Source organism: Bactrocera dorsalis, chromosome 1 (genome assembly GCF_023373825.1).
Source record: "Bactrocera dorsalis isolate Fly_Bdor chromosome 1, ASM2337382v1, whole genome shotgun sequence".
NCBI classification, from domain to species: Eukaryota; Metazoa; Arthropoda; class Insecta; order Diptera; family Tephritidae; genus Bactrocera; species Bactrocera dorsalis.
The window spans coordinates 4605541-4623104 of NC_064303.1; the positions used below are offsets into that span (position 1 = coordinate 4605541).

Consider the following 17564-nt stretch of genomic DNA (forward strand, 5'->3'; position numbering starts at 1 on the left):
GCAGGCAACGACTACACACCTAACCTCACTAACTGGCAGCCGCCCACGCCCACACACATGCTTGTTAAGCGCGCTGTGGGAAAGCAAATATTGTCAATGCCGAGTACAATTGTTGTAGCGCTTCACCGTTTGTTGACGTCGTTGTGCATACATATCATTTATTTTATCTGTTTTTATAACAACAAAAAAAGAAACACGAAAATACAAAAAGGCAAACTGTCAAATCGAATTAAAGCGTCTGCAAACAAATTCGCAAAGGAAAAGCAAAATAAAAAATGAATAAGACCTTCGCCTTCACACCGCCCAAAAATTTCAAGTTCAGCTCGCGATTTGGTACATTTGCGCCTACGCTTATGCAACAAATATCGAAATAATGCAGAAATAATTCCCAACGCTGAGCAGTCAATGACACAAAGTGAGTTGTGTGTGTTCGGCGCGGGGAATAACAAAGTAATGCGGCATAAAACAAAAATGGCTGTGATGAAAAGTAAACATGACATTCGCATTACTTTGATGGCTTTACTATTGGTGCTATAGTTTTAGGCGCGCAACGCTAAACAGCTGTTTGCAGCGTGATGGCGGCGGGCGAGAGCGAAAGAGTAATGGAGCGCGGTACTAAAACCAAATGAGTTTTTATTTTTAACCTGGAGCGGTGAGATAAGCCAACAAATCAACCTGAAGAGGTATGAATAAGTCAGCATAACGGTAAGCGCAGTGCAGCTTTTATTATGATTGATGATAAGGTCTAATGGTGCACAAAAAGATAAAGATAAATATAAAATGATGTAAAGGTTTCCAAAAATGTAGACGTTAACAAAGAGAAGAAAAAAATATTACATTCGAGTGGCTTGTTTTGGGCGTTTCATATGCGATTTAAGTCAGATTTACTTATTAGTGGAGAAATAAACTAAATTCAAACAATCGTTGGTCATGCGAAGTTATCGTTTTTGTATTGAACTTGAACTTAAATGCAAAAGAGAATCGAATTTGGGACAAAAAAGTGTTTTAAGGACATAAAAACGTCCACATGTATGCATCACGCGTTGCTTAACCAAAATGTTGTATACCTTTTGGCGTTATTTATGGCGTATTTTTTTTTAATACCGCATACCTTTCGGCGACACATTTATATAATTTCAATTTTTAAGTATAAATTTACGCGAAATTATTTTATAAATAAATATCTTATGCCATTACCCATAAGAATTGAAATACATACTTCGAGAAGCTCAAAAACGCCTACCGGCTGGTTTTATGACAGCTAAAAGTATGTTGAATTTTTAATTTACTTCGTATTATCACTGGCGCGTAAAAAAGTGCCGACTCTGCGGCGCCAAGCCATATGCCACTGTGTGACAGAGCCTATAATGCTTTGCGTATTTTTTCCAAGCAACAAAGCTGCCTTAAAGCGGTAAATTATATGAAAATGCGTAAAGAAATTCAAGAAGGTCCTAAACAAATACGCTTTTCCAGCATTTTTTAAGCCTACGCCATGCGGCTTTAATATAATTTATGCATTAACCACAAAAATATTAAATATTTACATATAGCTTGCGTCATAAGCACCTAAATGTGTACTACCCAAACGTTAAAAAATGCAACAAAAACACATTAGCATATATGAATATGTATGTATATGCAAATAATATTGTTTTCCACTTTTCGGTGGGGAGATATTGATTTAATTTACCGTAATACAATTAAAGCGCAACACAATTAATGAAATTTAATGAAATTAAAGGGTGACAAGTAAAGGCATGTCATAGTAAAGCAAGCGCTACACAGCTGTTGGTGAGAGTGGTTGGTGGCAGGTAATAAAGTTTATGTGCGCTCATGGTGGCTTGATAGCGACCGCACACACACACATACACACTTACTTTGTACTTTTCACTAACAATATTAATAGTTGCTGATGACATTAATAATAAGCCATGAAACTCATCACAAATTTCAACAGCGCGCATTTCAACAAGTTTCAGCAGCGTATAAATTTAGTTAACAGTCTCAATGCACGCACTTGAAATTTGCATAGAAATGCGACGATGAGTTTAATATATTCAATTTCATCATAATTTCATAGCAGCAAACTTTCAGGTCGACTTTGTTTACGCGATTTCAACAAGCTTTAGTATTTCTCAAATTTTCTTTAAGTGTATTAAACTCTATTTTTGGTTTTAGGATGATGGGTGAGTTCGTTGTACGCATAAGCTTTAAAGGAAGGAGAAGCGGATTCTGTTATGGAGGATGAGAGTTTCCACTGATTTATGGCCTTGAAGGCTTCACATTACTCAAACTACAAAAATAATAGATAGCGCTATCCCCTAATTATGCAAGATAAAAAAGCAGTCAAGGCTGACATAGCGTATACGCAACATCATACAATTGAGGACCTTGATAGTGATGATTTGAAAAAAGCAATGTAAGGTATAAATAAAATTAGTAAATCTAAAATTGGAATTTTTATTTTTTTATATTTGTTTTGACAATCCTTAAATTTTTTTTATTTATTTTTTAATTCTTCTTTTAATTTAGTTTTATTTTTTTTTAATTTTATTCAAAATTGTAATTTTTATTTTTTTATATCAGATTTATGTTTTAAGTTTTTTCAGATTTTTTTTATAATTTTATTTAAAATTGTTTTTAACTTTTTTATTTTTTCAAATTTTATTTTTTTTTTAATTTTTTTATATTATTTTTAATTTTTTTGACAATTTTAGCAGAATTTTTCATTCTGGTTTTTTAATTTTTATTTAATAAATACTTAAATATTTGTAATTATTTTCTAACATCTACTTCTAAAATTTGTATTAAAAAATATTTTTTATTATTTTCAAATTTTAATATCTCCTGCACTTTATGTATTGCCACATTCTCTGCTTTATTGCTGCCTGTCATCTATTTATGTAACGAATGTCACAACTAATTACAAGATATTTTGCATCCTTGGAATTTTTCGCACTTCCATTAGCAAAAAATGCAAACAAAAGCCTTTTCCATGAATTGAAATGAGCAATGGCAATGAAATGACAGAGAATTGTGGTTAATTATTTGCCATTTTGCTTGCTTGAAAGACAGCAAGCCGAAGAATAAAGTTCAAGGTCAGGCAGTTATAAGCTGCATACTGCAAATCGTTTGGTTTGCAACATTTAGCATTCTTATTAAAATATATAGATAAGAGGCAACATAAAATATTTTAAATTAAATTTGACGATGCGAAATTTCAAGAGAATTGCTTAAAAATTTATTTTATAAAAAAATATTTATCCGATGCAATGTGCAAGTTTAGCAAAATCAACAAAAAAATATCGAAAATAATCAAATTTAATTTCATGCTTGACTAATATTACTATAAATATGCTTTAAAAGTTCGAAATTCTGAAACAACAAATTTTCATTACATTGATGAAGTAATCACTCAGTTTTTGAGATATCGCTTTGAAACTTTGCACACCTTCTTCTGTTCTCAAAAAAACTGCTTATTTGTTGGAATCGCCGATATCGGACAACTATAGCGTATAGCTGTCATACAAACTGAAGGATGAAAATAAAGTTCTTGTATGGAAGAATTTTTTATTTGATGAGATATCTTCATAAAATTTAGCAAAAATTATTACTTTAAACAATGGTGCAATCTGCGTAAAAATTGTTCAGATCGGACTACTATAACATATAGCTTCCATATAAACTTATCAATCAAAATAAAGTTATTGTATGGAAATTTTTCCTTTAGTCAGGGGAATTAAAGCTTATGTGCAACGGAAGTTAACGTTTTGTCTTGTTCTCAAATAAATTTGCTGCAAAGTGCTTTAAAATCACTAAACTGGCAGAAGCAGGCTTTAAGGCGTCGCCCAAATCAACGTAGCTGCCATATATACCACTATGGAGTGGCAACCTTAATGTCAGGCATAAATCACAGCATGTCACTGCTAAATGCTGGAAATAAGTGAAATTTCTAACTATATACACATTGGAAAATGTATATCCACACATGTGCTGCCAAATTGCCACGCTAACAACACCAGCGCACACACTTAACACTTACCTATGCGAAAGAATGTAATGAGCTGGAAACTGTGTGCGCCAAAAAGTATGCAAAACTCAACTTAACCTGAGTAACGGAGTGCATATTTAATATTGATAAGTGAAAATAGCTTAACCTACTCTAGAAAGAAAATCACACAACAACAATAACAATAATGTGCATTCAAGGTGGCTGAGTACAAATTTAGTGCGGAGAACTATTTGAAAAGTTCGCATTTTATGAGAAAATACTCCAGCAACTATTTGAGAAGTAAACAAACACGACACTCAGTGACAAGCAGCTAACGGCAAAATAAATGTAAAATCTAAAGCTAGGTGGGGGAGGCAAGCAACTTTCGCTGACTGAAAGTTGAAAAATTTTTGAAAAATATTTTGCTTTACAGTTTAATGCACAGCCATGAGTGAGTGGCAAGTGTGCCAGGGACACAAATACAAAGTAGCAAACTGTACACAAACACAAGGTAGCAAAATACACACAACTACATATGTAGCTTGCGCGCACATAGCGGCAAGTGACATTTTTGCGCAGGAAATTATGGCGAAATGTCGCACTAATTTAGTTACCTTCCGCCAAATAAGCACATTAAATAGCAATTAGTCACAGTAAATGTCGGAAGGTCCCGCAATACAGCAAGGCACATATGCGCATGTGTGCGTGCAAATATGTCAATGTAGTCTGCCAGCTGTTTCTGTTGAACTACGTGCGCTTTATAGTGCAAATACAGATGTTACGTATACGCCCACGTGTCTCTTGTGGACCGCAGGCTGTTTTGCGTCGCCTTTCATGGCATTGGCAATGTATAAATTACAAAAGTTATACCAAAGCATGCTCGTAAAGCTATCACCTATACGCTTTGCATATAAAATAGCAAGAAATTAGATTTGTGCAGCAAAGCAAAGCTAACAACACACCCCACGGCAGTGATAAATTTAATGTTTATGTAGCTGAGAACTTCTTATGTTCCTTGACTGGCAGCAGAATTTAATTATATTAATACTAATTGATGGCCCAGGCATAAGCACGGGCATGAAAAGTCTGTAATGTAATTGCGTAGGCAACGCATATTTATCTGTGAAAGCAGTAAGTGAGCGCACTTAGAGGTTGTTAAGGTGCCCTTCATGAAAGTTTAAGTGCATATATGTATGTGTGATTATGTGCCTTTGTTGTTAAGTATATAGGTACTATGTGTATATATATAAATTATATGTTGTATTATATATTATATTGAAGATATTCTATGGTGGCTTAGCTTAGCAATTAAAAAGTTTTCATATTAACGAGTGCTAAGATCTGGAATATTCCATTTATTTTGTTAATAATATGCTGTTGTATTATTTTTATTCATGAGGTTTATAAATTTGATTTTTATTTGGGTCATATAGAGAGTCTAGCAGTGGGTGTTTTCGAAAATTTTCAATTTTTTATAAAATTGGCAGATATATTAATTTTTCTGGGAGAGAAAAGCAAACACTGAAGTCTCTAGTTAAGCTTTGAAGCCGAACTCGAAACACAAATTTAATTTTTCAGCCTTTGTCATCTGGAAAACTTCATGCAGGTAAATAAATTTGGTAAAAATCTTTATTTCCTGCAATATTGTCAAATTTGATGAAACTAAAATTTCGTATGTACCCGACCAATACCCTCACTTTTTGAGATATCGAATTGAAATTTTGCATATAATATTTTCTATTTAAAAAACTGCTTATTGGTTGAAATTAAATATATCGGGCCAGTATAACATAGAGCCGCCATACAAACTGATCGATGGAAATAAAGTTCTTATATGGAAAACTTTTACATTTTGTAAAATATCTCCAAGAAATTTTGCATGTATATTTGCCTAAAACAATGATTAAATCTTCGAAGAAATTGTTCAGATCGGAGCACTATAGCATATAGCTGCCATAGAAACTGGATAATGAAATACAAGTCCTGGTATTGGAAACTTTTTTATTTTACAAGAAATTTGGCACACATTATTCTCGAAGACAACATTTTAACTTCCTAAGATATTGTTCAGATCGGACCACTATAGCATAAAGCTGTCATACAAACTAATCGGAAAAAATGAAGAAACAGTTTTCTTTATACCCTTTATGCTTTAAGAAACGCACTTGTGAAGGGTATTATAGTTCAGTGCCACTGAGAATTTAATTGCAATGAAACGCAAATCTCTTGCCTGTCCAAAAATGTATTACCTGAAGCTGTGAAGTCATGCTTTCTTCTCATTTACTCAATACCATATGTCTCAGTTCTATCTTAGTAATTTTCATCTAACTATTTGTATATCAAAATGATACACAATATTATGTCTTTCCAAGGATTTCTAATACAATTTCATTTGACTATGTTTTGCTTTACTTTCAAACCTCTACTCCCATCTCACATGTATGCAAATACTCCCAGTTCATATACATATATTATTCATGCTGAGCGCTGCTTGGCAATTTAATTTCTCAGACCACAAAATTAATAGTACACATACACAAAGCATACATTGTATATAACGGGTGATTTTTTTGAGGTTAGGATTTTCATGCATTAGTATTTGACAGATCACGTGGGATTTCAGACATGGTGTCAAAGAGAAAGATGCTCAGTATGCTTTGACATTTCATCATGAATAGACTTACTAACGAGCAACGCTTGCAAATCATTGAATTTTATTACCAAAATCAGTGTTCGGTTCGAAATGTGTTTATCGACAAATTTTGTTCAGCGATGAGGCTCATTTCTGGTTGAATGGCTACGTAAATAAGCAAAATTGCCGCATTTGGGGTGAAGAGCAACCAGAAGCCGTTCAAGAACTGCCCATGCATCCCGAAAAATGCACTGTTTGGTGTGGTTTGTACGCTGGTGGAATCATTGGACCGTATTTTTTCAAAGATGCTGTTGGACGCAACGTTACGGTGAATGGCGATCGCTATCGTTCGATGCTAACAAACTTTTTGTTGCCAAAAATGGAAGAACTGAACTTGGTTGACATGTGGTTTCAACAAGATGGCGCTACATGCCACACAGCTCGCGATTCTATGGCCATTTTGAGGGAAAACTTCGGACAACAATTCATCTCAAGAAATGGACCCGTAAGTTGGCCACCAAGATCATGCGATTTAACGCCTTTAGACTATTTTTTGTGGGGCTACGTCAAGTCTAAAGTCTACAGAAATAAGCCAGCAACTATTCCAGCTTTGGAAGACAACATTTCCGAAGAAATTCGGGCTATTCCGGCCGAAATGCTCGAAAAAGTTGCCCAAAATTGGACTTTCCGAATGGACCACCTAAGACGCAGCCGCGGTCAACATTTAAATGAAATTATCTTCAAAAAGTAAATGTCATGAACCAATCTAACGTTTCAAATAAAGAACCGATGAGATGCGATGCGATTATGCGTTTTTTTTTAAAAAAAAGTTATCAAGCTCTTAAAAAATCACCCTTTAAGTAGAAAAAATATATCTACACAGCATAAATGTATTTTCCACCAGGTGCTCATATCTAACTGATTTTCAGTTGACGTAGCATACATTTAGGGGTCAATATATTGCGCTTATAGACTTAATAGAGTTGCATGGCAATATATGTAGATAGTTGAATACACTCAAAAATACCCAAACACATAATATATCAAGTTACAATGAGTATATATATATAAATATATATATACACCACCTCGTAGTCCATAGTAATCTATGGCCACACTGATAGCATCAACACCCTCCAGCAACAATCAAGCGCTGTAAATATAATATATACAGAGTAACACCAATACACAATAGCATAATAGACTGGTGCACGAGCACCAAAGGCCGAAAGTGAGACTGCAGGTATATAAATTCAGCGCCGCAAAGCGCTTAGTGGCAGGCGGTCATACGAGGGTGGCAGTTCATTATACTCGAACAATGGGTTGTAACATTTTTTACACTAAAAATTCTGAATTTTTTGTTAACAATTTTGAAAGCACACACACTCTTAAAATGGCTATACATATGCAGATACATATATGTGTGTGATTGTCCCACAACCGACCTACTTAACGTGCAATTTAGAAGCGCCGCACATTGCCACAGTGACATTTTCTTTGCACAAAAAGCCTTAAAATCCAGACATGACCTCACACAACACCAACAACAAAGTCCGTGCTCATAAAAATCCACTTATTTGCTTACATATGGCATATATGTGTGTGTGTGGTATTAACCTTTTGTTTGCCCGTATATTTATGTACACGAAAATTGCAGTGGTCTCACTGGCCATAAAGCGCCAGTAATACCCCACAAGTGACCACCTTTAAACAAACAGCAACAACAACACTAAGCATACACAGCTAAACAGCTATATAAATAAATATGTTTGTTGGGACCAGACTACAAAGTCCCATACATGACTTGTTGTTAGCGGCGCAGCTTTGGACACCCTTTATTGCCGCTTGCATGAAAATTCAATGGGCGTAAAGCAAAAGTGCTGCCATAAAATGCTAAATTATGGCAACACTTAAAATTGTGGCGATTATGTTAGTGTGTGAACGTGTGCTTGATAACGTGCACTGGGCGTTAGAATATGGTTGTATGTGAGTGTGAGTTTGTGTGTATGTTATTTTGTGCAGGTGTTGAAGATGAAGCAAGTTTCACCCGTGTTTTTTATATTTATTTGCGATTTGGTGCATGTTGCTGACATAATTTCAACGTTGTATTAGTAAAGCTGACTCAGTGTTTATGGCTTTTGCGTGATTTATGTGGGAGTTTGGGTTCAATTGAGGTGTTTTCTAATTTTTTTTATTACTATTTTTTTGCAGAAATATTGTAGAAAATTTTAAAAGGTATTTCGTTTTTGTGTTTTAATATTCTTTGAAATATGTTACTTTGTTAGTATAATATAAATTTGTGAAGTTCTTGTACGTAAAATTTTTTTTCAAATATTTTTTTACAAAAATTTATTTTCTTTTTTATAATTAAAAATTTAAAAATAATCCAAAAAAATTAAAAAAAAAACTATATTTTCCTATTTTTTGAGAAAAAAAGTGTATTTAAAAAAAAAACCTTCTTGAAAACAAAACTTAAAAAAATTTCTCAATTCCAGTTCCAAAATTTTTTTCCTACATTCTCCATCACTTTGGGTATTTATTTTCACGTTTTATATTTGTTTGTGTTTTTTTTTTCATTTTTCCCCATCATAAATCACTTTTTAGTTGGTTTCATAGGCGTTGATGTGCCGAGTGCCTACAATTTTTCACTTTCCGTGTTTGTTGCAAATACTACAAATATATGTACTAAATACACATATGTATAACCATATGTATAAAAAAAGAAAGAACTTGTGGGAACAGGCAAATGCCTTGTCCCATATCCATTTGCTCATGAATCCATTTTGACATGCCGACAGTCTCGTGGGCAATTAAAATCAGATTTTCCCAAAGATTTATAGTTTGGCGAGCGTTGACAAAGCCAAACAATTTAAGTTATTTATTCAACAGTACCGATTTGCACGTTGACTTTAGGGAGATTATTGAGCTCTTAATTTAACCAAAAAGTTTGATATTCATACAATTGAGTGGACACGTATTTTTCGACTAATGAAAGCATATGACGAAGAGAGAACATTAAATACGGAAATGAAAGCTCTGAAAGCTACTAAGAAGTTTTATTAGAAGTAAATTGAAAACCATATTCATAGAGATTATCTCAAAGAATTTATGAAAAAAAGTTGGAAATTTTTGTTCTTAAATATTTCGCATAGTTTTCGAAAATAAAGAAATTCTTGAAAAAAATGTTGAAATTTAAAAAACTTTTTACAGCCCGCGAAAAATTTGTTTTGCAGAAGTTAAAAAAGTCACCAAAATTAAATGCATTCAGATTATTTCAAAGAATATTCGAAAAAAGTTGGAAAATTTTGTATAGTTTTCTATAACAAAAAATCTTTGCGAAAAGCTCTGAAAAAAGTTCCCTTCAAAAAAGTTTTGAAAAAACAAAATTTATAAAGCTCTAAAAAAATAAAAAAAAAGTTATCAAAATAATATGCATTCTAGAATTACAAAAAAATTTTGATATACTTGGAAAATTTTGTTGTTACAAATTTTATAGTTTTCGAAAATAAATAATCTTTTCAAGAAAGGAGAAGAAAATTGGGTTGCTAAAGTTAAAAAAAATAACGAAAATTATATACATTAACAATATTTCAAAGAATTTTCGAAAAAAAAGGGCGAACATTTTTTGTTAATAAAAAAAATTAAATATTCAAAATTTCCGCAGTTTACAAAAACGACAACAAAAATATCACAAGGTCTTCAAAAACTTATTTAAATTATAAAAAATTAAAAATAATTAAAATTCCATATATTTTTCGAAAATGAAAAACTGTTTTAAGAAAAAGAAACAAAAATTTAAAAATTTAATTTGTAAAAAGTTGAAATTAATTATAAATAAAAATAAAGTTTCGAAAATGACATATGATTTTTTAAAAATTTAATAAAATTAAAAATTAATAAAATCAATTTAAAATTTCAAAAATTTCTTGTAGTTTTCGAAATTGAAAAACCCATTAAGAACAGTTTTCAAAAAGCAAAAACATTTTATTTAGTTTTGAAAATAACTTTAAAAGAAAAAATAAAAAAAGAGAATTGCATATTAACTTCAGAAACTCAATTAAATCAAATTTAAGTAAAAAATTCAAAAATTTTAAATTTCATACGATTTTCGAAAAATAAAAATTCTTTCAAAACAGAAAATATATTTCAGTTAGCCTTCAAAAAATTGCAAATTAAAATAAATTTAAAAAAATTAAGTTTTGAAAATTTCAAATGGTCTTTAAACACTCAATTAAATTAGATTTAAGTTAAAATGGAAAAATTCTAAAATTTCATACAGATTTTGAGAATGAAAAATCAATTCAAAACAGTTAAAAAAAACATTAGAATATTTCATTTGCTCTTCAAAAACATAAAAACATAATTAGAGTTATAATAGAAAGTATCGTCAAGGCTGTTTCGAAGAAAAAATTAAAAAAAAAAAATTATATATGGATTCGAATTACAAAACTATAGAAATTATAAAATTTTAAATAATTTAATATAATTTGAAACTGTTCAAAATTTAAACTTTGAATTTTTCTCAACATATTCTAGACATATTTTATTACTCAAAGTCATACTCCGGAGCGTCCATGAATAAAATTCGTTCTTTCATGCTTAGATTTTCCCACGCTACCGATTAGAATGCTATATTTCCAATTACTCAATGATATATTATACATATTTTCAAATACATGGAAGTAAAATGAAATAAAAAAAACGTTCCCACGCTGAACCAATTTTCTTGTGTTCAATCAGGAATGTATGTATGTGTGCAGCTGTCCTTGCGCCTATGTCGGAATGCAGATAGAAAGCAACATTTATGTGCCCTGGACTCTAATTTATGCCAATTTAGGTACTATCGAAAGCATAGCTACATAACTTGCCACATTTTATTGGAGACACGTGCAGGATATTGGTTGCAACATATGGCGCAATGGCAGCCACAAAGCAAGCAGAGCAAAAAATATATATTTCTTTAGGAGAAGAAGAATCAGAAGTGAAGGTATGCGCGTCATGTACCATATGTAAGTATAGCTGTGAATATTATTTCTATGCGCTTTGTGAGTGTATGGTATATATGTTTATGAGTCTTTAGTATATAAGTGTATGTATGTGACAGTGTGTCTGTGGCAGGAGCCTATATGTAAGCTCATGGATATTTACGCTGACAAGCAGCTATAAATCTTCGGTAAGCTAAAAGAAACCCATACACGCACTCACATACGTACACACTTCTCACTTACAAGCACTCACATCTCACCTATAAGCTCATACTGGTACATATGTATATAAATGCCACTGGGTTAGCACAAGCAAAGTTATATGCTGGTTGCATGAAAGTGTCACTTGCTCCGTTTTATTTATTACTAATGATGTTATAAACACACCCACACCCACACATACATAATACTAAAAGTGCTGTTAGCTCACCTGTTGCCCACTAGCAACTTTTTCTCTAGCTCTGACACGTGCCACATATGCCACATGCACATATAAACAAGAATATATGTGACATTTAATTGGCTCCGTCATATTTAGGCAACTCAAAGGCACATCAAATAGCATTAGAAACTACCTTACATTACAACAACAACAAATGCCGAGCAGAAAAATTCATTGATTCGTGTAGTTTTTGTGCTTTTTTGTGTGGCAAATTAAGCAGTACGCTTGTGGGTTGGAGTGCAGCTACTCAAATTGGCGCATGAATGCAAAATAAGTTCGCGACATAACAGTACACGGTAGTGGGAAGAGCGGTGTGTGCGCCTAATATGGAATTTTTTTCCGCTTTGCAAGAAAAATATTGCGATTTGCACGCGACACAACGTCACCAAAATGTATATCATTTGTGCAGCAGTGTAGCAGTGTCTAAAGAGCACGCGCCTGCTTGTATGCCAAAGTCAAATAACGGTATTTTTTGCCTCTTTTTTGTAATTATAAAATCATATGACTAAATATTGGCGTCGGCAGTGTAATTTCACGACGAGCAATGAAGGTCAGAGTCGCTTGTTGTAGCGTTTGTGGTTGCTGGCAGTCATAAAAGCGCATTGCCTGCTTTTAGGCGCAAACTTTTTAATGTTTGTTTTCGGTTTGCTTTCGTTTGCAGGTGTGCTTGTGTGTGGGCTTGCTCGTGGTTAAGTGTAGGCGTAATTTGAAAAATCCACAAATGTTGAAAGTTTGCGTTTCATTTTTAGATTTTTAGTACTTGGAGGACTTCTTTCTTTTGGGGGGAATTTATAAAGCTAATTTTTGGCTGGAGGCTTTCATTTGCAAGTCACAATTTTAATTGCAGTTTCGCATGCGCCGACAATACGCCCAGCAATTAAATTTGACATTTTATATAATAACGGTTTTTCATACATACATACATACATATGTACATGAAAAATTTGTGAGAGTATAATTGGTGGTGTGGCTTCTAATGACGAAAGCAAACGGAAGTTATTCGGTTGGCGGTATAAATTACAGTTATAGCTTGAATTCAGTAATTCGGGGTAATTGGGATTTGAATTAGACACACTGCTAAAGCGTTTAGTTTTGAGAAAAAAAGAATTTTTTTATTTGAGTTGAAAGAAAATCTGAAATTTGCAGCTGAGGCTTTAAAGAACGAAATGTGGGCCTCTGGACTAAAACACCCCTTTTATTTGAAATAAAATCTTAAGTCTTAAGTCTCAGAAATAATATGTCGATATAAATATTGACTCCAAAACGGCCGTTATTCGGGTTTCAAAACTTTATTTTGAGCTATACTGATTATATATACTGTTATCCGTTAGTCCGGGTCAAATTTGATCACATGTTATATTTAAATTTGTTCTCAACCATCATCCAAAGCCTAACCAATCACTTGGAATTATCGTAATATCTTTAGAATCTTCACAAATCGGGACCGTATGATCATTTTAGCAGAGAGAAACCCTGATTTAATGATTTTTTAACATACCGAAATGCTATATTTGTCAAAATATCGATCTGCAACTATATCAATTTTTTAGTTAAATCTGTTGAGAATTACAGAAATAAAAGCCGAACGAATGAAATATAACCACTTTTTAGTTAAACTCACCCAGAGTTTCTAACATTTGAGAGCTTTTTAGCATACTCTTGTAAATTCTTTATTGAATCCTGCCAATAAATCCATTAATTTTTTTAACAATAAACTCAACAAACCCCCAAACAAATACAATAAAATTAAGAGCCAATTGTTTTCCAACTTTCAACATGCAACATGCACCAATTAAGTGCCTGCAAGCTCACAAACGCAGTGGCTGTGAAGCGAGCAGCAACTGCACGACCACGGTCATGGCCAAAACTACCACCGCGCGCACTCCACACCAGCGCCAACTACCACCACATCCATCAAGAGCAACGTCATTTCGCTGACTTATTTGCTTGTCGCGATTGAATTGTTGATAAGTGGAAGCCCGCAAAATTGTTGAGTGGCAGTAAATATTGAAAACAAAAACGCCAAGAGTCACTAGCACACAAAACAAAAAAGTCAGTCAGCAGAGTCGCTCCAACTATTCGTACTACTTCATGCCGGCTATGCGACTTACTTCCGTACACGCAAAATGCGCGCTTTACATTCTTTCGTGCGATTGCGAGTGACGCTGATTTGGCAGCACAGGCGGCCGCACGGTACAAGGCACAGCGCAACCACCAACTGACAAGTTGCGAACTTTAAAATTTTCATGTAAACACAAAGCCGTTGGAGTGGAAGTAGTGGCTGAAGTGAGTTAATCAACGGGAGCAGGTGGTGAACCGCAAAGTGAGTGAGGCAACAAAACGCAATAAAATTGTGAATATTTAGAAAAAAGAAAATTTCAGAGTAGTCCTAGAAGAATAAAGAAAACTAAGAGTATTAGAAAACAAGGCACAGAACTGGCACGAAAGACATGTTTACTCGAAAAACGGATATCTTAGGTGCTTAAAATTGGTGAAATTGTATAATTTTTTACGCCAACCAAATATATCTGCACATAACAGTATATATTCAACATTATCTGGCTAAAATTGCAGGTAAAACCGAAACTAGTCCGCATATAACTACTTTAGGACCGGTTCAAAACTAAAGATGTTTTGTTATCTACACACAAAAGTTTAAACTTTGCACTATCTGCTTGAAAATGTTTGCAAAACAGTTACTACTCCGCTTGGAACTAGTTTCGGCCCAACCCAAAACTCAAAAACTCAATTTTTCTGCTGGGTGCTTATCTACAAACAAAAATTTAAATTAAACAATATTTGCTTAAAATTGGTTACAAAACCGGTACTAGTCCCATACGGACTAGTTTCGGTCCAGTTCAAAACTGAAAATATTTTGCTGCTGGGTATTTATTGGCATACGCAAGTGAGTGCAACTCGCACGCTATAAGCCACATTGTCGTACGTCATTTGTTTACAACAATGCGATTGTGGTAGGAGCGCACAAACGTGCCACCAAAAAACCACCAAAATCGGGAAACACATGGAAGCCAGACAGACAGTTGGCGGTTGGATTGAAAGTGAGCAGTAAAAGTTGGAAATTCGCTTTTGACATTTGAATTAGTTCAAGGTAGTTGCGGAAGTTGTGGGCGATGGGGACGAAAAGTTATGTGAGGAGTCAAAAAGCAACTATTCATGCAATTTCTTCGCTCTGGGAGCAACTGTATGAATTTATATGGTGCTACGGGGATATGTAGATTTTGATTGGATTAGGGCTTTATTAAATTTTGGAGTGCATATAAGGTAATTGAACAGTACGACAAGAAAATGATGTGCTATGAGTTAAAAAAAATTTGGAGAGGTTCTCAAAATGTCTTAGCTGACTCTCAGCAGGTTTTAAGTTGCCAATTTAGTTCTCCTAGTGTTACCATAAAGCGATTTGGTTTAAGAAAGCAAATTTTTTTTCGTTCGGCTCTCATTTTCACCCCATTTTCATATTAATAATACATAAATATATTTTTTTGTATATTTCTCGCATGCAACATTGTCAGACCATTAAATTAATAGAACACTCAATCTAGTTCGATTAGAAAGGCATTTACGAACATGAGTATATGTAGCTTGTTTCAGCTAATAAAATAGCAAAAAATAGAAACAAAGATGTAGCATACTAATAGGCGCCCTTAGAAGCACACACGTTTGTATATCGGCATCAATACATATAAGTATGTGTGCTGTTGTCACGAATAAAATTTTCATGTATTATTAATGTGCGTAACAATCGTCCCAAAGCACGCAATTCACATTCCTACAATAACACCCAAGCTCGGCATGAGGAAAAGAAAAGAAAAAATATCAATAAAAAATTGCATGCAATAAAAAAATTATAAGAGAGAGAGAAATTTATGAAACAGCAATTTCCGCATAGCATGAAGCATTTATTTTCCAAAAATATTGTCGCATATGCAAATATACATACATATGTAAGTAAAATATATATTTACATACATGTATATAATAAATGTGTGAAAGTAAAGAAAGCAAGTGCAGAAAAGCAAATGACTTCGGTGGTTGGCAAGAGATTTGCGTAAAGGTGCATACACACTTTCGACAAGTTTGTATAAGGGCATAAGTAGGTACATATACTCTTACATATGAAATATATGTATATTCAAGAAAACACATACACATGTATGTACATGTATGTAATACCAAAAAGTTTTCTGAGCCAAAATTACGTCAATGAATGGCCTTCCAAAACATATCTGCTCACACTTCAACTAAGCGCTTAACTTCTTGAGAGAAAAATAAATGCTAACGGTTGTGAAAAATCGCCGTTATTATAAGTATATACTTAGTTATATGCATATATTAGTGCGGAGTTATGGATAGCCTTCGCTGCGTCTACAGACGACAAAAGTTGGCTTATGAACGAAATTGGAAATTTATTAGCCCTGTTTTGCACTTGACGTGTACTTTTTGATGAAGAAATGTTGCCATGTTGCCAACGAATTGCGTGAACTTCCAAACTACAGTACTTCTAAACTTACAAAACAAACAAAAACAATAGCTAAACTAATACCACCAATTATATGAAAATTTGGTTAATTTTTGCATATTTTTTCTTTGACGGCAGGGGTGGCCAAACTTTTCACTAATGAAGTAATTTAAATGCATAGACGTATATGCCGTTTTGTTAATGACCGAAATAAATTATGCATTAATTGCTTCTAGGCGACGAAAATTTACTGCGAATTTGCTGTGGCAAGAACGGAAATAACACTTTTGCTGCGGTAGCGATTAAATTAGGTAAGTGTGTCACAGTAATGTTAATTAGATGTAAATAGTATTAGAATAAAATTTTATAAGCAAAATAAAACTATAACTTTTATTTCAGAATCCCGAAATTTCGGTTTTCAATTTTCGGGATTGCCATGTTAATTTTCTTATTTTATAATACTGGAATAACGATTTTACATAAAAGTAAAGCTGTAACTTTTATTTCAGAATCCCGAAATTTCGGGATTGTTAATTTAATGCTTTGAAGTATAAATATGTATATTTAGTACCTTAGCAGAATAGTATGCTTTACGATTGGAAGAGACTGTTAAGCGTCTCCTTCTGTTTCCTTTAGAAACAAATTTTAATATTGTATAATAATTACTAATAAATGGTTCTAAAATTTGTCTATTATTATAAAGCTGATATTGTTTTAAAGAGTAGAGACATAAATAAATTAATTTAAACAGAAATATTTTATAAAAATTTATTGCTAAAAATATGAAAAATTTCGGGATCCCGAAATATTCACTTCCTACTCCCGAAATGCTTCTTAAACTAAAATTTCCTATTTTCGCAAGTAAAATAAAAAAAAAAGTTTTATTCAAATATATATTTTATAACAAATATTTTACTAAAATTTTAAAAATTTCAGGATCCCGAATTACTCAATTGCTAATCCCGAAATTATTTTTATTTAAAATTTTCCTGTCTTAGCAAATAAAATATTTTACAAATAACACAAATATTTTTAGA

At 33.0% G+C, this 17564-nt stretch overlaps 1 protein-coding gene across 2 annotated transcripts in view; it reads right to left on the minus strand.

Annotated features, from left to right (window-relative positions):
* The window catches only part of LOC105232405 (dual specificity tyrosine-phosphorylation-regulated kinase 2), a 162349-nt gene that overhangs the window by 17264 nt on the left and 127521 nt on the right, over positions 1–17564 (minus strand). The gene's annotated exons all lie outside the window — the stretch shown is intronic.